At 38.5% G+C, this 20,852-nt stretch overlaps 1 protein-coding gene across 1 annotated transcript in view; it reads right to left on the bottom strand.

The window, feature by feature from the left end:
* LOC141107972 (endothelin receptor type B-like) overlaps positions 1-10,923 on the bottom strand; it is a 42,972-nt gene extending 32,049 nt beyond the window's left edge. Inside the window, exon 1 of the mRNA XM_073599082.1 lies at positions 10,734-10,923. The gene's annotated coding sequence lies outside the window, so the exon portion shown is untranslated. The remainder of the gene's footprint in view (positions 1-10,733) is intronic.
* Between the last annotated feature and the right edge of the window lie 9,929 nt (positions 10,924-20,852).

Below are 20,852 nucleotides of genomic sequence, written 5' to 3'. Positions count from 1 at the left end.
CAGCACATTTTAAATCAAAGACCTAACTTTTTAAATTTTTAGATTTGCAGCTTACAGATGATCATATAGAATGACCAATGTTCACTTATGGCTACACACATTTGCCACACATTTGACACTTTTCACATGAGGATTTTAGCCTTGAATCATCATTTGCATTTATTGGCATTCACCTTCATTGCTTGCTGCAGGTCCAGGTTATGCATAACAAACAGAAGCAGCTGTAGGATGCAGACACATCTACACAGGCCTTCTTTCACCTTGTTATTTTAATATAGGTCCCAATGAAAATACTACTGCCACACTAAAATATTAATAACTTTTCAACAACCCCATTTTTGCTACCTGGAACATGCCAATAGTCAGGTAAGTGAAAACAAACAGCTTTATTCAGTAAGAGCAAGAGCAAATGAAAGGTGCACAAGAGTACAAGAAAATTTTAATAATTGGCAAAAACAGTCATATAAAAACAACCAAAATGCTTTAGGGGCAACCCCTTCTTCAGGGCTCAACACAAGATAAAACCTAGAGATTAGCGACCCACGTGGTTTCTATGGGGCCCGCGGTTGCTATGGGGCCCTCAGCCGGGGCCCGCTGCCGAGTGGGGCCCTCAGCCGCGGCCCGCTGCCGAGTGGCCCAGGGCTCGGCATCAGCAAGCTCCTGTCCTGCACAGAAGACCGAACACCGGTGCTATCCCCGTCCCAGTGGCGTGACATCACTCGGTCGGAGGCGCGATGGGAGAAGCGTCGAGACGAGAGCTACTGCAGCCTGCAACCAAGAGGAGCCAGGCAGCACCGCCGAGGAGGAACCTCAATACACCCACTTTTTGCAGTCAGAGAGACAGTCAGAGACCATTCTTCACATTTTTTTCACAGGTAAGTAAGCAGCAGTGATGCCATATGGACTGTTATTAACTGTCTGTGACTGTGATTTTTCTAATATGCAGCATGGCGGGGGGAGGGGCACCCTCTCCCCGCCATGCTGCATATTAGAAAAATCACAGACAGTCACAGACAGTTAATGGGGGGTAAATGTCCTGCACAGCTGCACTGGTCATAGTAACTGCTGTATTAATGTCCTGCAGGCTGCACTAGTCACGGCCACTGATGAATGATTCTACTGGTCACAGTCACTGATGAATGAGTTTCCTAATCACAGTCACTGATGAATGATTTTACTAGTCACGGTCACTGATGAATGAATTTACTAATCACAGTCACTGATGAATGATTTTACTAGTCACGGTCACTGATGAATGAATTTACTAATCACGGTCACTGATCAATGAATTTACTAGTCACGGTCACTGATGAATGATTTTACTGGTCACAGTCACTGATCAATGAATTTACTAATCACGGTCACTGATCAATGAATTTACTAATCACAGTCACTGATGAATGAATTTACTAATCACGGTCACTGATCAATGAATTTACTAATCATGGTCACTGATGAATGAATTTACTAGTCACGGTCACTGATCAATGAATTTACTAATCACGGTCACTGATCAATGAATTTACTAATCACGGTCACTGATGAATGAATTTACTAATCACGGTCACTGATGAATGAATTTACTAATCACGGTCACTGATCAATGAATTTACTAGTCACGGTCACTGATGAATGAATTTACTAATCACGGTCACTGATGAATGAATTTACTAATCACGGTCACTGATCAATGAATTTACTAATCATGGTCACTGATAAATGAATTTACTAATCACGGTCACTGATGAATGAATTTACTAATCACGGTCACTGATGAATGAATTTACTAATCACGGTCACTGATCAATGAATTTACTAATCACGGTCACTGATAAATGAATTTACTAATCATGGTCACTGATGAATGAATTTACTAATCACGGTCACTGATCAATGAATTTACTAATCATGGTCACTGATGAATGAATTTACTAGTCACGGTCACTGATCAATGAATTTACTAATCACGGTCACTGATGAATGAATTTACTAATCACGGTCACCGATGAATGAATTTACTAATCACGGTCACTGATGAATGAATGTACTAATCACGGTCACTGATGAATGAATGTACTAATCACGGTCACTGATGAATGAATTTACTAATCACGGTCACTGATGAATGAATTTACTAATCACGGTCACTGATGAATGAATTTACTAATCACGGTCACTGATGAATGAATTTACTAATCACGGTCACTGATGAATGGATTTACTAATCAAGGTCACTGATCAATGAATTTACTAATCACGGTCACTGATCAATGAATTTACTAATCACGGTCACTGATCAATGAATTTACTAATCACGGTCACTGATGAATGATTTTACTGGTCACAGTCACTGATAAATTAGAAGTACTGTGCCACATGAGTGTGATAATCTGTTGTTCAATGGAATTAGTTATTTTTTTTGTTGGGGGGGCTGTTTGCAGGGGGGGCCCCATACAACATTTTGCTATGGGGCCCTGTGATTTCTAGTTACGCCCCTGCTAGAGAACACACCGGGTTGATTTACTGATACTGGAAAGTGCAAAATCTGATGCAGCTGCTTCCAGTTTTTTTTTGTCAAAGTTTCGCTGAGCAAGCTGAAGTTAGAAGCTGATTGGCTACCGTGCACAGCTGCACCAGATTTTGCACACTCCAGTTTTAGTAAATTAACCCCAGTGACTTCACAGCTCTATATAAAAACCGGTATTGAACTCTCCACATGCTTAGTAACTGCTGCCAAGTTGTTCCTCCATGAGGAGAGTCCAATACTGGTTCTAATATAGATCTGTGAAGTCATTGTTCCATCCAAGTTTTATCCTGTTGAGCCCTGATGAAGGGAGATTGGTGTTGCCCCTGAAACGTGTTAGTTGTTTTTATGTGACCTTTTTTCAACAATTAAAATTATCTTAAATTCTTTCATCTGGTTTTGGTATGGCGCTCCTTTCTGTATTTCTATGTTTGGCTACTGTTGGGTTCCCATCAATGAAAGCCTTACTGTGTGGGAGCTGTCTCACCAGAGCATGGTTAAAGCTTTCCTTCATCTGACTACACGTGTAAATCTAAAGATTCCCAGCACTTCTTCAAGTGCGTTATTCAGTATGAGGACAGTGATGATGGTGTGTAAAGAAGAGTAAGGCTTGGCCATACATGCAAAACTTTCTCTCAATCAGTAATTCATCCATCCATGCTAAACAGTGTGAATGGAAGAATCTCCCCTGACAGTTGTTTTATTTAGACAGCCACAGTACCTATGGATACCCTAACAGTGACTGTGTATGATTGTCTGCAGTATCTGTTTGTCTGACAATTTTTAACCCAAATCCTTTGCTTTTCAGTCGAAGTTTGTTTAGCCAAGTGGTGCCAATAGGGCATCCCATGGCTCAACCTTTGGCTGATTTGGCTGATTCAGCAGGCATAGGCAGTTTGAATTTTGGCCATTCGGCCTGTGAGAAATAGAGAGAAAATCACTTGATTCCTCCATCCACTCTAAACCATCCTATTCAATCCTATTCAAGCAGCCAAAGTTCCTGCATCTACTAGCTACTTGCACTGCGGAACTGAAAGGGTGCAGTCACTGTTCGGCTGAGAAATTTCGAATACATTTGGCCAAGTCAATTTTAAAATACAGGGTCACCTACGGCTCGAATTTCAGCCGATTCAGCAGAAATTGGCCAAAATTCAAGCTATCTAAGGAAAGAAGCTTCAAGTGATTGTAAACCCTCGTGTTTTTTTTTTTTTAAATAACAAACATGTCAAACTTACCTCCACTGTGTAGTTCGTTTTACACAGAGTGGCTCCGATCCACCTGTTCTGGGGTCCCCCAGCGGCGCTATCAGTTCCTCCCCATATTGATAAACCCCTTAGGAGAAGCGCTCTCCCTGGGGGTTACCGTGTGGGCGTGCTCCCAAGTCCAGCATTTGCATCCATAGACACAGAATGCCGGACTCAGCTCTGCCTCCCCTCTGGTGCCCACGTTATTGGATTTGATTGACAGCAGTGGGAGCCAATGACTGCACTGCTATCAATCTATCCAATCAAGAGAGGAGACAACGGGCTTCTCAGATCCAGGGCTTCTTTGATATTCATGTGGATAATTTATACGCTGAACCCGCCATATTGAAGTGGATTCGGGAGAACATCGCCGAATGGAAAACTTGCACTATAGTGTCCCCTGATGCCGGAGGTGCCAAAAGAGTCACCTCCATCGCCGATCGCCTGAACGTAGATTTTGCTTTAATCCACAAAGAGAGGAAAAACGCAAATGAAGTGGACCGGATGGTCCTGGTGGGGGACGTGAAGGATAAGGTGGCCATTCTTGTGGATAACATGGCCGACACCTGCGGGACCATCTGTCACGCTGCAGAGGAACTGCTCTCCGCCGGAACCACAAAAGTTAGAGCACATCCCCGCCGAGGGAACGAACGGGCTCAGGTGAGTAAAATGAGGGGACTGGTCAGTGTCAGAAGTTTTTTCACCTTAATGCATAGGATGCATTAAGGTGAAAAAACACAAGGGTTTACAACCCCTTTAAGCCATGGCCATCAGTTAACTTCAGTAAGATCCAGGAAAAATAAACACTGGCTGCTAGGGGATACAGGAGAAGATTTACTAAAATTGGTGCACTCGGAATCTGGTGCAGCTGTGCATGGTAGCCAATCAGCTTCTAACTTCAGCTTGTTCATTTAAGCTTTGGCAATAAAACCTGGAAGCTGATTGGTTTCTATGCAGAGCTGCACCAGGTTTTGCACTCTCCAGTTTTAGTAACTAACCCCTACTGTTCCTTGCATGTTATTCATCGCTGTAGTAAATAAACCAGCAAAACTAGAATCCTAGCACTCTGCTACTACTCAATAGGCATAACAGAACAAAATCTAATCTAGCAATCTCTGAGCTATAATCCCATGTCTCCTAGAAAGTTTCTGTGAAGTAATTAAATTTCTAGGAGGATGCATGGTTATTCTGATTAAGGTTTGAGAGAAGATAAGGTCAAATGATTTACAGAAAGCATGAGAGTAGAAACAGAACTTCTTGATCATCAATGGCAATAGGCCATCCCAGGATTTATACAGTGCCAATTTAAATAGACGGTCGGTGCACAAATAAGTTATATTTTAGTTGTAGGTGCAGTATTGTGGGCTAAGTCAGGCCCTGGGTTCGTATATGCCTTGGATGTTCCAATAGTGAGATCTCCCTGTCATAATTCCCAATAAATTCTGCAATAACTCATGCATATAAAAAGCCTAGTACATACATGTTTGCGTATCTGATCTTAATTGCTAGGTGCTCTCATTACACTGACAGTTCACATTCATACCATGGGTTTTTGATCAGAACATATCTAGCACTTTCAGAAGAAATTCAGTTTTTCCAGAAAGTTGCAAAGCATTAACTATAGAGATATATTATTTAGGACTCATACAGACTTTAAGCCAGGGTTCACACTATAGCGATGCAGGAACCAGCACGATACCAGCGTCGGTTCCCGCATCGCATCTCTCTTGCAGGCAGTTCACTCTGCCCTCTGGAAACCGCTGCGGTTGTCAATACAATGTTAATGACATCCCCAGATCGGTATACAGATCGCAGGGTGAACTGTGGATTCGGACAGGAATCAGATCACATGGGCATAAACACCCATGCGATCCAATTCCAGTGCGGGAAATAAAAAGTCCCTGCACCTTTTTTATTCAAATCCAATGCGAGTTCAGCCATACAACAGTATGGCTGAACTCGCATTGCACAGACATTGCATGTGATCGGCACAGCAGTGCGCGTGCGAATCACATGCGATGTCTGTGTTCGCTATAGTGCTAACCCAGTGTGCTGCGACATAAGCAGATATATATAGGTTCTGAATTCTTTTTTCAGCACAGAGCATCTGCATCTTTGCCTTGCTATGCACTGAAATGCATGTGTGTTGCATCCTATTGTAGGTGTGCATTGGGGTGCAATTACTCTTTTTAATTAATGCACATTAGTAAAAATGATTATGTTAAGACTTCAGGTTAAATATTATCTAATGGATCAACCACTGTGGCAATACTGGCTATTATACCCTGTGTACACCAATTTGCGGGGGGGATGTCAGACCTCTGTAGAGAGACCTCTGCTACTACACAGAGAGCAAGGGTCCTTCTCTGCAGCATGCTGGCAAAGGGCTTTATTATTTCTAGAGTTCACTAACATAATGTACTTTGTGTAGGTTATGTGATCTAATCTAACAGTCATTTTTGTCTCAACAGAATTCCTTATATACTGGGCTACCTGTAGCAATCCATCACTGCCAATGTACCTTTTTAAAGTGGTATTAAACCCAAAAACAAAAATGTCATATATTGTAGCTTACCAATCCTTAAATGTGGTGGCTGCATTCAGGTGTTTTCTCCTTTATTTCCACCAGGTGATCTAGTCAGTAACACATTTCGGGGAAGATTTACTAAAACCAGAGCTCTCAGAATCTGGTGCAGCTGTACATGGTGGCCAATGAGCTTCTAACCTCAGCTTGTTCAGTTAAGCGTTGACAAAAAAACCTGGAAGCTGATTGGTTTCTGTGTAGAGCTGTACCAGATTTTGCATGCTCTGGTTTTAGTAAATCTCCCCCTTCCTTACTTAGGGTTTCTCCACTCTAGAAGGAGGAGCAACAGATACACCTTTGGACTTCAGCATTGTCAGTCTGGAGAGAGGGTGATGTTAGATGTACTGTAGAAAAAATTATCTGCACTCCAGTTGTTGCTCTTAAAATTTCTTCATTTTATTGAATAGCGACAGTGAACAAACGCTGAATAAATCGATTGACGCGTTTCAGCCTATAAGGCCTTAGTCATAACATGGTTATGACTAAGGCCTTATAGGCTGAAATGCGTCAACTGATTTAATCAGCGTTTGTTCACTTTGGCTATTCAATAAAATGAAGAAATTTTAAGAACAACCGGAGTGAGGATCATTTTTTCTACATTACTCTACTCAGCCAGCGACTGTGGATCGATCACCTGGGAGCTCTGCTATCTATGTGGTGTATGGGTAGTAGCACTGACTTTTCTGTTTATACTGATGTCAGATGTACTAGCAGATTTAGATGGACCTGACTAATAAATTAAAGCTGAACTCCAGTTGAAGCATTATAAGCAGTTACGGCAACAGTTTTTTTTTCCTTTTGGGATAAAGGTTTTACATACATGAATAAAAGCTGATCATTGTAAGCATCCCTGTCAGTGTTAATAGTTTGTCTCAGCCCTCTAACTGTCACTTTTGCTTGACAGCTTGCACTGTTAAAGGAAGTTGAAAAATAACGGACTTACTGAGCAGTTCTTCAGGTGAAAATAAATAATAATAAGCTGAAAATAAAAAAGAAGACCACAAAAACAATGCAATCACCACATGTAAGAATTAGTACACTGAAATATTTTTGTATTTAATACCAATTTAAGTAGCATTAGGCACAATGCTCAATAGTAAACTAGTAACTGATAACACTGGTTTGTGTAATAATGGTACCCATACACATGAGATGACGATCTCATGTCTATAGAAATTGACCCGTTCTGGCTAGCCACTGTGAAAACAACACATTTGGATAGAAAAATTCCTGTTCACTATTTTTCCTTTGTCTCCTCCCTATAGCAACAAATATGACACTTTGGCAAACAAGGCTTATATATGTACGCCCAGCGGCCGAAGACTGTGCCTGCGGGTGGTTATCTTGTGTATGCACATCCAATCGCCCTTGTAATTCTATAGCTTAAGGCAAAGAGAAAGGTATATTACACAGGATTTCATAATCACAAATTAGCATTCAGCTTTCATTGATCTTCCTGTTCTAAACTCAAGGAAAGCAAACATTTTAATTGGCTTTCAGTTACAACATTCAATTTCTCTTTGCCACAAGCCTTATAGTGGTTAAAGTTTGAGTTGTTTCTTTGGGTTACTTAACGTAGATCTGAACTCTAACAGCATTTCATTTTCTAAAGCACTGGGTAGCAAAAACATTTGCCATATTTTCAATAAAATATTGTTTTTGCAAATTTGTCATCCATTTTTTAATCTCATTGTTGCTGACCTCTTCCAGCCTTTTTTACTTCCTGCCTACACGAACTCGCTCCTACGTCTCTAGAACATCATTGCTATGGTGGTGAACCGTGCCAGAGCAATGTGTGGCAGCAGGGTTGCTTATAGTCTCAACCAGGGGCGCATGGGACAGGGGGGCAACATAGGAAAACCCTTGGCAGAGATGGACAGGGCATCGTCACTCTAGTGTCCTGATTCAGGAGGTGCCTGAGCCAGGACATTCATGGTAGGATCACCACATATTATTTTAATGTAAGCTGGTCATTTAAATAGATTGAAAAAGATTGAAAACAAATTTTTTAAAAATATTAGTTTGCTCAAGCTTATATAAGATTTTACTGATTGGGCTTACAAATACTTTTGCCTGCCCAGTAATTAAAAGAATATTGAAATACAATATAAAGAGACAAATCCATTATTTATGTGGTTCAACAGAAAATTTGTAAGTGAGTTATAACATAGATAATGTTTATTGATCTACCTGCTGTCAAATTATCTATCTATCTATCTATCTATCTATCTATCTATCTATCTATCTATCTATCTATCTATCTATCTATCTATCTATCTATCTATCTCTCTATCTAAACTATTAATTATAGGAAAAGAAAATGAAAACTGACAGATACCAATCTGTCTATCATAGATAGATAGATAGATAGATAGATAGATAGATAGATAGATAGATAGATAGATAGATAGATAGATAGATAGATAGATAGATATATGTGTAGAATAGATAGATAGATAGATAGATAGATAGATAGATAGATAGATAGATAGATAGATAGATAGATAGATAGATAGATAGATAGATAGATAGATAGATAGATAGATAATGGATATGTCTATTGAGCTACGTGCTGTCAAAGTATCTATCTATCTATCTATCTATCTATCTATCTATCTATCTATCTATCTATCTATCTATCTATCTATCTATCTATCTATCTATCTATCTATCTATCTATCTATCTATCTATCTATCTATCTATCTATCTATTTATCTATCTATCTATCTATCTATCTATCTATCTATCTATCTATCTATCTATCTATCTATCTATCTATCTAAACTATTACTTATACAAAGAGAAAATGAAAACCAACAGATACCATTCTGTTTATTAAGCTATTCAAGTGGTTTTATGTATCTATTTATATCATATCATATTATATGTTCCGCACATAGATAGATAGCTATATAGATAGATTGATAGATAGTCAGACAGACAGATAAATAATGGATATATCTATTGATCGATCTGCCATCAAATTATCTATCTATCTATCTATCTATCTATCTATCTATCTATCTATCTATCTATCTATCTATCTATGGAACAGGATAAAAAGAGATACATAAAATCAGTTGAATAGCTTGATAGACAGATTGGTATCTGTTAGTTTTCCTTTTCTTTTCCTATAATTAATAGTTTAGATAGATAGATAGATAGATAGATAGATAGATAGATAGATAGATAGATAGATAGATAGATAGATAGATAGATCCATATTCTATCTATCTATTTATCTATCTATCTAGCTATCTATCTTAATATCTAATTATGTATCTCTCTGTTAGAATTGCATCTACCAGATTCCTATCTATCTATCTATCTATCTATCTATCTATCTATCTATCTATCTATCTATCTATCTATCTATCTATCTATCTATCTATCTATCCTATTAATTACAGGAAAATAAAATGAAAACTAACAGATACCAATCTGTCTATCAAGCTATTCAAGTGATTTTATGTATCTCTTTTTATCCTGTTCCATAGATAGATAGAAAAGTAGATAAACAAACAGATAGATAGATAGATAGATAGATAGATAGATAGATAGATAGATAGATAGATAGATAATTTGATGGCAGATAGATCAATAGATATATCCATTATTTATCTGTCTGCCTGTCTATCTATCTATCAATCTATCTATCTATTGATATATCTGCTTTCTAGGAATCTCTTTTTTTCTATTTATCAATGATATGGTAGATACATAAATGGGTATATACACATATAGATTGGTATCTGTTAAGTTTTCATTTCCTCTTCCTGACATAGATAGAATATATAGATATATAGATAGATGGATAGGTAGAAGAAACAGGCTTAATTCACCAAGTTATATTGATTACTATCTGCCATATTTTCAGCAGTGAGAGATGATGAGTGCTGGAAATAGGAGATGTTATGACAAATAATCCATATGGTAGAGTTTAGTGAATTGAGCCATTAGTGAAATGATAACATCACTCTTTCCTCCTGTCCATTGCACATCATGTACTACTCACTCACATGATGATATCCATCAGTCATGACGGAAAATACTGCTCACTCAAAAAAGAAAAAAACATATTAAAAAAAGGCTTTAATAAGTAACGTATTTGAAAAAAAGTGATATATCCAAATCAGATTATGTTACACACAAATTCTGGAACAGTACTAGAATCCTCACTGTTTAAACAAAGGTTACCCAACTTTGATTAAATTTTAGAATAGTTTTTAAAGTTAGTTCATTATATCCTAATGTTCCCTGCAGATGTGCACACAGAAATACAAATTACTCTTATTTCCTGCATAACATCCTTCCTCATGTAATAAATAAAAATGAAAAATAATTTAAAGTAACATTATACAGAAAAAAAATGTAAATTACCTTTATGGATATGTTCAGTTTCTTAGCTCATTAAGCTTCTGTTTGCAGACATTCATATAGAAACCAGAAGGTTAGATCAGATCCACATAGTTAAGTCCTCCTCATCTGACAATTCTAAAGGGAATTTTTGGCCAGGGAAGCTTTATATGATGCAGTTATTATGTCCAGTGGCACTATATAGGCTGTCTGTTTGATGTGTCATAGCCAATGAGGTAACACAAGGGGGCGGGACAATTCTCGGAGTTAGAAAAGCAGAGAGGGCTTTAAGAAAAAAAAAAATAGTTAAACTTGTCATTCAAAGGAGAAGTGAAGAGAATTAGGGAAAAGGGAGGCAGCTAGAGGGCTCATTGTTGTGATGTCTCTATGGGGACAGTTTACATTTATTATAAGAGTAGCCAACCATTTTTTTTTTGCCTAACAATTGAAAAGGATATTTCCATATATTAATAAAAGTGTTGCATTCAGGTAAATAGCAAAAATAATTAATTGTAAGATTAGCCAGCCGTTTTTTTTTTTGGTAGATCTAATTACGAGGCTATGTTAATGTGTAAAAACAAATAATGTGGGATGCATTCAGTTAATAAATAATGAGCTATTAACTATATCCAGTACAAACACTGTGGCTGTTAACCACTTCAGCCCTGGACCATTTGGCTGGCCAAAGACCAGAGCACTTTTTACGATTCGGCACTGCGTCGCTTTAACTGACAATTGCACGGTCGTGCGAAGTGGCTCCCCAACAAAATTGACGTCCTTTTTTCCCCACAAATAGAGCTTTCTTTTGGTGGTATTTGATCGCCTCTGCGGTTTTTATTTCTTGCGCTATAAACAAAAGAAGAGCGTCAATTTTGAAAAAAACGCAATATTTTTTACTTTTTGCTATAATAAATATCCCCAAAAATATATAAAAAAACATTTTTTTCCTCAGTTTAGGCCGATATGTATTCTTCTACATAATTTTGGTAAAAAAAAAACCCAATAAGCATATATTCATTGGTTTGTGCAGAAGTTATAGCGTCTACAAAATAGGAGATAGTTTTATGGCTTTTTTATTATTAATATTTTTTTTACTAGTAATGGCGGCGATCTGCGATTTTTACCGGGACTGCGACATTATGGCGGACACGTCGGACAATTTTGACACATTTTTGGGACCATTGGCATTTTTACAGCGATCAATGCTATAAAATTGCATTGATTACTGTAAAAATGTCACTGGCAGCGAAGGGGTTAACCACTAGAGGTTATGTGTGTCCTAGTGTGTGTTCTAACTGAAGGGGGGATGGGACTGTGCAAGGGAGATGATTATAATAATTTTGTGATCACTGACAGTTTAAGTGAATAACTTTGATTATATTATTACAAAGGAATCTGAAAGTCAGTGGGATATATAATACAGCAAGTAAACATGTTGTACATGTTTGTACGTTTTGTACATGTACACTTGATGTGTGGAAAGCAGAAAAAATTGGAAAAAATTGGCATTGTGGTTTGCCATGTATGGGACTGTGTACCTGAAGACCTGCCAGGTTGCCCATGCTGACCCGTGTCCCCAGTCAAAAATGCTTACAATGGGCAAGTGAGCATCAGAACTGGACCATGAAGCAATTGAAGATAGAAGAAGGCAAGCCGGTGGAGGCAGTGTGACGCATTGGGCAATGTTCTGCTGGGAAACCCAGGTCCTGCTATTCATGTGAATGTTACTTGACACGTACCACCTAACCAAACATTGTTGATGACCAAGTACATTTCATGAACGTTTCATGTAAACGGTATTTGCTGATGGCAGTGGCCTCTTTCAGCAGGATAACCCTGCCACACTGTAAAAATGGTTCAAGAATGGTTTGAGGAAAACAAAAACGAGTTTAAGGTGGTGACTCGGCCTCCAAATTCTCCAGATCTCATCTGTACGATGTGCTGCAAAACAAGTTTAATCCATGGAGGCCCCATCTCGCAACTTATAGGACTTCTGCTACTGACAACTTGGTGCCAGATACCACAGAGGTCTAGTGGCATCCATGCCTCGATGGGTAAGGGCTGTATTGACAGCAAAAGGGGCTGTTTGGTGGCAAAAGGGGATCTACTCAATATTAGGTGGGTGGTCATAAAGTTATAGCTAATTGGTGTATAAACTGTATATGAGAGAGAGAGCGAGAGAGAGAGAGAAATGATATACACAGAGTGTATACATATTAGCAAAAAACTGTTTACACAATACAATATTTACTTCATTCAATTTTAGCAGCTTCATCCATAAATGCAAACTTCAAGTTTTGTGAGCAGAAGAACACTACAGATGAAGCCAGCATCTCTAATTCTCTGTTGGCATCCACAGCAATGAAGGAATTATACCTCAATCAAAGAAAAACCTAGACTGAACTAACTTTTTAACATGTGTGGATTGGGGTCCCTAGCTTACCGGTGAAACAAATTATCCAACATGAAGTACGTGCAGAGATGATATCTTCACTGCTGTGGAGCAGGATGTAGCTCTGCCAGTTGGCAGTAATTTGGGATTGACTAAGCTCTTCAATACTCGTAGTAAAGAGGACACCTTGGAACATACCGCATAAATGCAGTTAATATTTGTAGTAGGACGTTTTGGCACCCATGTACACTTTTAACCTTGTATATGCAAAAATCAGATGAATCTAAATGTGTTCTTTGATACTTTACAAGAAAAAAGTATTTAAAACAGGCTTTTCGATTATAGTATAAAACTAATAATAAATGTAATGAAAATATTGCAAAGCGTTTTTTTTTATTTTTTCGCTTTTGGTTGGCAAAATTTTACTTTTTCATGTTTCCTATATTACAAAATAACAATAATAAATATTATAAATAATATTGTTGTTGAACTTGGACTTGGAAGCAAATCAAACTCGATCAGAGATGGAACTAGATAAAAGTAACGCACTTACTCAAGGAGCTTTAAAAACAGCATATAGAATAAAGCTATAGCAACACGCCAGTCTCAGCGGGGTTCGCGGCAACGCAGTGACGTTAGCATGTCCCTCCTCCCGACGTGTTTCGTCACAATATGACGTCAAAAGTAGTGCAATACTTTTATTTAATAAATTGATCCTCTGGTTTTACGCTATGGCGAGTCTGTTTTTCTCTTTGGATCCTATCGAGTTCCATCTCTGATCAAGTTTGATTCCCCTGGAATCCGCTTCCAAGTGCAACAACATCTGTTTCGGCTCCATCGTAGGTGTTCCTGGATGAGAGTTGCTGTTTGTATTCAACTGGTGATTAAAGGACTATCCAGCTTACTATCTGGTAAGCCTAAAATCTATGTGGTGGAGGGATTGTCGCATTTGTGAGTCACTGTTACACGGAGAAGGCTCTGGAAAGCAATTCTTTTACTTTGAAGAGCGATTCACCAAACTTCAATTTGCACTTTCATTTGTGTACTGACATTTGTTAAGACTCTGAAAAGTGATTCACACACTTTGAATAGCGATTCACCCTATCACAAAATTAATTTTAATATAATTTGTTGTGTTATTTCATTTTGAGAGGACTCTGAAAGGTTATTCACACATCTTTAAGGGTGGTTCATTCAATTATTTTTCTCACATATGTTTTTGATCAAGTGTTATTTATATGTTTATTTTCTTCACCTTTGGAACATAATGTTATAGACATATTTGAGGACCCTGAAAAGTGATTCACACACTTGAAAGAGCGACTCACAGTTTATTTATTTATTTGTCTTTTGGCTGTTTCTTTTCATTTGGAATCCCCCTTATGATTCTTAGCTCAGCTCTTTCAAACCTTTTAATATTTTCTGTATGTATCCTACAGTTGAGCCGCTGCTGTTTTTATATTTAGTGCAATAGGTTCTTAGCGCGGTTTGCTCTTTATGTACATAACACTGTATATTTTTAGTGACATTAATTGAACAGAGTAATATATTCCAATGGTAATACAATAGGCTTCCAAATATGGTTATGTATTGGTAAAACATTAAACCCACATTTTTTGGTCTAGGTTGTTTGTTGCTTGTGATCCTGCTCTATTTAAACAGATTTTTTTTTGTATAAGAACATTTCCAGTTTCTCATTGGAGAAAGGAAACAATAACCTAGAATAAGGATAATAATTAGAAATTGAAAGAGGAAGAAAAAGCAAAACAGAGGGAATTAAAAGATAGAGGGAGGTTGGGGGTGTTCAACTAGGGCAGGCATGTCCAAAGTCCAGCCCGCGGGCCAATTGCGGCCCACGTTCCAGTTTAATACAGTCCCCCTGGTGATTTGGATATATATATATCTTTTTTGGCCCCCAGGGCCACCAGAGATATATACCGTATTTATTGGCGCTGCCTCGGAGGGGGCAGGACGAGTGCCGTCAGATTACATACAGGAAAATCTCCTTGGCGGCGTCTGTAATAGCAAGTCCCATTTCCTGGGCTGCCATTGGATGAATGTTCTGTCTATCATAGGAGGCGGGACTTTGTATTAAAGGGGCCACCGAGTAAACAGGAGATTCTCCTGTATGTAATCTGTTGGTGCATGTCCCACCCCCCTCCCTGTTCCCTCTGAGGCTGCAGATGGCCATTGATCAGAATGCACTGATTGCAATGGTAAGGCTGCATTCATGGCAATGGTGAGGCTGCATTGATTGCAATGGTAAGGCTGCATTAATTGCAATGGTGAGGCTGCATTCATGGCAATGGTAAGGCTGCATTGATTGCAATAGTAAGGCTGCATTGATTGCAATGGTAAGGCTGCATTAATTGCAATGGTGAGGCTGCATTCATGGCAATGGTAAGGCTGCATTAATTGCAATAGTAAGGCTGCATTGATTGCAATTGTGAGGCTGCATTGATTGCAATGGTGAGGCTGCATTCATGGCAAAGGTGAGGCTGCAGATGGGCACTGATTGGGCTGCATTCATGGGCACTGACCCTTATTTTGCTTCACAGTTCTTTATGTAAAAATAATTTTTTTTTCCCTGAAACTTCCCTCCTAAAATAAAGGTGCGTGTTATACGCCAATAAATATGTTATCCAAAATATGTTATCCAAATAACACGCCTGAGTTCATCTTTAGTGCTGAGCGGCGCTCTGGAATTTATTGGGGGCCACAAAAGATATATATATCCAAATAACACGCCCAAGCTCATCTCTTCACCACACACAGCCACAAAGGCAAGAGAATTCTTTTGCGCAGTGTATTAGTGCTTGGATGAATACACTTAGACTGAATTTTAATGGTTCAAAGAATGTCAAGCAAAATGGTCGGCCCTCACGCATGTTCACTTCATCAAATCTGGTCCTCTTTGAAAAAAGTTTGGACACCCCTGAACTAGAACAAGAGATCCATCTATGGCCATGTCCCAAATTGGTGTGGTTTCAATTGGATCAGCAAAGAAGGTCCCTAAATTATTGTAGATAAATATATATGTGATGGCTGCGCTTAGGACGATAATTAGGTATGCAGCCCAACTCAAAGGAGCTTCCCTAGGGATCCTCCAACTGGTTACAAATATATCTACAATGGGGTATGGCGCTCCCTAATTGGTTATATGGGATAAGCAACTGTAAGGAGGAGGGGGTTAACTACTAACTGAATTGGTGATCGTGTCCCTCCTATATCCTAATTAAGTGATAGTTGCAAGCTAAATAATACCCTAGTGAAAGTTTATAAATATCAACATTCAGTTGTGCCAAAGTGTAGGCTTCTCTATGTGATAAGAGAAATCGTAATAAATAACGTGCACGTTACCATATATTTACTACTATTATTGGAAAGAGTGAAACTAAAAAACTCTATAGGTCCCCTATAAATAATAGTGATGTGCCATCAAAAAGAAAAAGGAAAACAAAAAGAAAAACATATAACATCAAAAAGAATAGTGATAATGTTAAATGTTTTTCTTTTTGATGGCACATCACTATTATTTATAGGGGACCAATAGAGTTTTTTAGTTTCACTCTTTCCAATAATAGTAGTAAATATATGGTAACGTGCACGTTATTTATTACGATTTCTCTTATCACATAGAGAAGCCTACACTTTGGCACAACTGAATGTTGATATTTATAAACTTTCACTAGGGTATTATTTAGCTTGCAACTATCACTTAATAGGAGGGACACGATCACCAATTCAGTTAGTAGTTAACCCCCTCCTCCTTACAGTTGCTTATCCCATATAACCAATTAGGGAGCGCCATACCCCATTGTAGATATATTTGTACTCTAAATTATTGTCACCCCATGTAGTAATTATATGGGGCATCCATTATATGGCTGTGATGCTAGATTTTCCATTTGCATTAGTTGGCTGAGTTCAACTATACATTTTTTCATTATTGGGTTAATATTTGTCATCCAGTGTCTTGAAGCCATCACCCTGGCTATACACTAGTAATTGTTTTAATGAACATTATTACAGATATTCATGCAAACATTCATACAAAAATTCTCTTCGGTACATTTGATGACATGATGAATGTCATTGGAAAGTACTTCAAAAAAGGTTTGCTTTAACATTGAATTTTGAAACAAATGGATTTTCCCAGATGGAAACCACATTACCTGTTAGAAATTTGTTTGTTCAAGAAAAATTTTCAATCCTTCTCCTTCAATTTTTCTCATCATTGTGGTAGAAAGCAAAAGTTGATTTAACCCCAGTAATGATTTGAAAATCAAATGTTCTTAAAACAGAAATGTTGGAATGAAATTTTACTAGTTTATGGTCAGCTTAAAAAAAAAAAGAAAAGTAGAGTCCTTTCTTAAGCTGGCTACACATTAGTAGATTTCCGAACTAACAAAAATTCTGATTAGTACATTTGATAACCTGCAGAATGTCATTTAAAAGTACTTCAAAATTTAATTTGCATTTACATTTGATTTTGAAATGAATGGGCTTTTCTGAACGACAAACACGTTCACTTTAAGAAAATCTTTAATTCAAGAAAAATTTTCTATCCTGTTCCTTCAAATTTTCTTTTAACTGTGGGAGAAAATTAATGTTGACTTCACTAGCAATCAGAAAATTAAAGAAATGTTCTGAACTTTCAAACTCAATTCTACTAGTGTATGGCAAGCTTTAGCCACAAAAACAGCCTGTTATGTTTGATAAAAGTTTGATCTCAAGGGACATTCCACTGTATTGCCCATTAACTTAAAAGATTTGTTTCCAGGATGATCAAAATCGCAGTTGCATTGATTTATAAAAGGCTCTTTAATTGCGATCCAAAAATTCCATATATATATATATATATATATATATATATATATATATATATATATATACATATATACACATATATATATATCAAACTCACCCATGTCCTTATGGACCTTACTTTGTGCACTGGTCCGAATCGTTTGGTGGAGGGGGGGGGGTTATGATGTGGGGTTGTTTTTCAGGGGTTGGGCCTGGCCCCTTGGTTCCAGTGATGGAAACTCTTAAGGCGTCAGCATACCAAGATATTTTGGACAATTTCATGCTCCCAACTTTGTAGGAACAGTTTGGGGATGGTCCCTTCCTGTTCCAACATGACTGCACACCAGTGCACAAAGCAAGATCCATAAAGACATGGATGAGCGAGTTTGGAGTGAAGGAACTTGACTGGTCTGCACAGAGTCCTGACCTCAACTTAATAGTAAATCTCTGGGATGAATTAGAGTGGCGATTGCAAGCCAGGCCTTCTCCTCCAACATTAGTGCCTGACCTCACAAATGAGCTTCTGGTAGAATAATCAAACATTCCCATAGCCACACTCCTAAACCTTGTGGAAGCCTTCCCAGAGGAGTTGAAGCTGTTATAGCTGCAAAGGGTGGGCCAACTCAATATTGAACCCTACGGACTAAGACTGGGATGCCATTAAAGTTCATGTGCATGTAAAGGCAAGCGTCTCAATACTTTTGACAATAATATATATATATATATATATATATATATATATATATATATATATATATATATATATACACATACACACACATATATATATATATATATATATCATATAATCTTTGAGCAAAGGTGTTTCTCTCTTCTATATTCATTGAACAATAGACTTCAAGCAATTATTTAAGATGTGAAGTTTAATTCCAACAGTGCTGTGATTATGAAACATTGACATGCAGTATATTGCTCCACCTTGGGGCACCCATTGCTTGTTATCCATTGATTAATTTGAGTGGTTGACACTTTTTGTTTAAAAATATTTGATGCATACACAGTAGCAGGTCTTAGGCTGCTTTGGGAAAGTTTGGATTGTAATGGGATACTGTCCTTCCAAACTGTGTTACAGACTGGACCCTGCAAGCTTCCCCTAGCCTGGCACCCTGGTTAGGCACCTTACCTCTCCAGTGCCTGGAACAATCCTCCTGCCAGCACCACACCATCCCCCTGCCTGCAGCACCAGGGAATCCCACCAACCCAGTGGGTCACCTGGTTGGTGTATTACACCCTGCCACACACAGGACCCATGCTCGGGCGTCCTCTGTTTTACAGCTCATCGCCAGTACACTACTGACAAGCTTACTCAGGTACTTCACCTATTTTTTATATTACACTGTCGGGGTGCACTACCTCTGGGGTCCCCAATACCCTCTCACTGCCTCTCCATTACCTCCACCTCTTGCTCCCTGCAGACTGGAGCCCTCCCAATACCATCCCTCTCATTGGTGGCTTTTTTGACGCCCTCTGTTGGGGAACCTGGTGGTTGCGCCGTGAGTGGACATACAAGCCTTGCGGGTTGTGGACCAGGAGCAGACCATACCTCTACGTTCAGTGGTGTTACGTCCCTCCCATACCCCTCTCCTTTTTTAATGGATGCAGCATTGACACATGCCCTCTAAGCAATACCATATGGTCAGTACCTACTATTTTTCTCCATGTATATTGTATATGTGTACCATAACAATCACCCCTTCACATATCTATGTTTATATTTGATCACAATATTCTTACAATTGGTTTATAATTGTTTTCTTAATTTATAGACATACCCTTTGTTTGCTGATTCCAATCTGATACCCCTGAGGAAGAGTATATCTCAAAACGCGTCGGGAACTCCCCGCATATGTGTTCCATGTGTATTGGAGTTCTATGATTGTGAATTTTTTGCATTTTGTATTGCTATTTTTTTGTATGTATCACGCATGCTGCATATTTACCCCATGTACTATAGACCTATTTGAAGATCTACATTATTAATAAATACCTTAAATTCATTCCAACATCTTATATCTTTCATACTCTTTATGACCCGTGAGTAGGTGTTCCCTTTAAAGTCCCGTAAGAGGATCAATTTTCCATTTAGCTAGTCTAACTTGGGATGTGGGTTCACCCTACCCTTTAGACCAACTCAGCACCAACCCTTGTTTATTCTGTCCCTATATGGAGGACGAGCCTACCTCCAAGGTACGCCTACTGTTAAGAATACCCTGTTACCACCTGCTATGCTGCCAACTAAACACAGGAGTACCTACAGAAACCCTTCCTGCTGCAATGATTGAGTCTGGTAAATCTGAACTCTGGATTGACCAACAAAATTAAATTGCCCTCCCCCCAATATGTAAAATATAATTGTTTTGTCTAGTGGGGATCTAAAAGAGTAACACCTACAGCTGGCCCACCGGTCTTCTTCTCTCCAGCGGCAGAATATAGGCAGACCCCTGATGTCATTAGGCACAATGCAGAACCAGAAGAGGCCACTGTCCTGCATTTTACATGATGATATTAGCAATCAGCGTTACAATGCAACCAGGGAAGAAGAATGGCTTTGAGGCACCAGTCATCACTACCAGCAGAACCAAGAATTAGATACCTTCTGTTAAATTATCCCAGGAAAAACAAGCATTATACTGCAGTCTGCATCTACTTGGAGAACTTTTACCTTTTGTGGCCAACTCCAAGTTGGGCTTTAAGCTAAGCGATCAGAATAGCAATCCCACTGCAAAATCCACACTTCTATGAATCTTGGATAGAGAGTCTTCCAGGCTGCCCATAGCGGATGTGTAATTAGCAGATGCCTAATTTTCACCCACTAGCTGATACCGATCTTGTGGCAGGCAAATTCATTTATCTTAGTTTCTAAGAAATTACTCAGACTCCATAGCTTATTTACGGTAATAAGATTATCGTGTGCTCATTCA

The sequence above is a fragment of the Aquarana catesbeiana genome, linkage group LG09, assembly GCF_042186555.1.
Source record: "Aquarana catesbeiana isolate 2022-GZ linkage group LG09, ASM4218655v1, whole genome shotgun sequence".
Lineage (NCBI taxonomy): Eukaryota > Metazoa > Chordata > Amphibia > Anura > Ranidae > Aquarana > Aquarana catesbeiana.
This window is presented reverse-complemented; position numbering and strand designations above follow the sequence as displayed.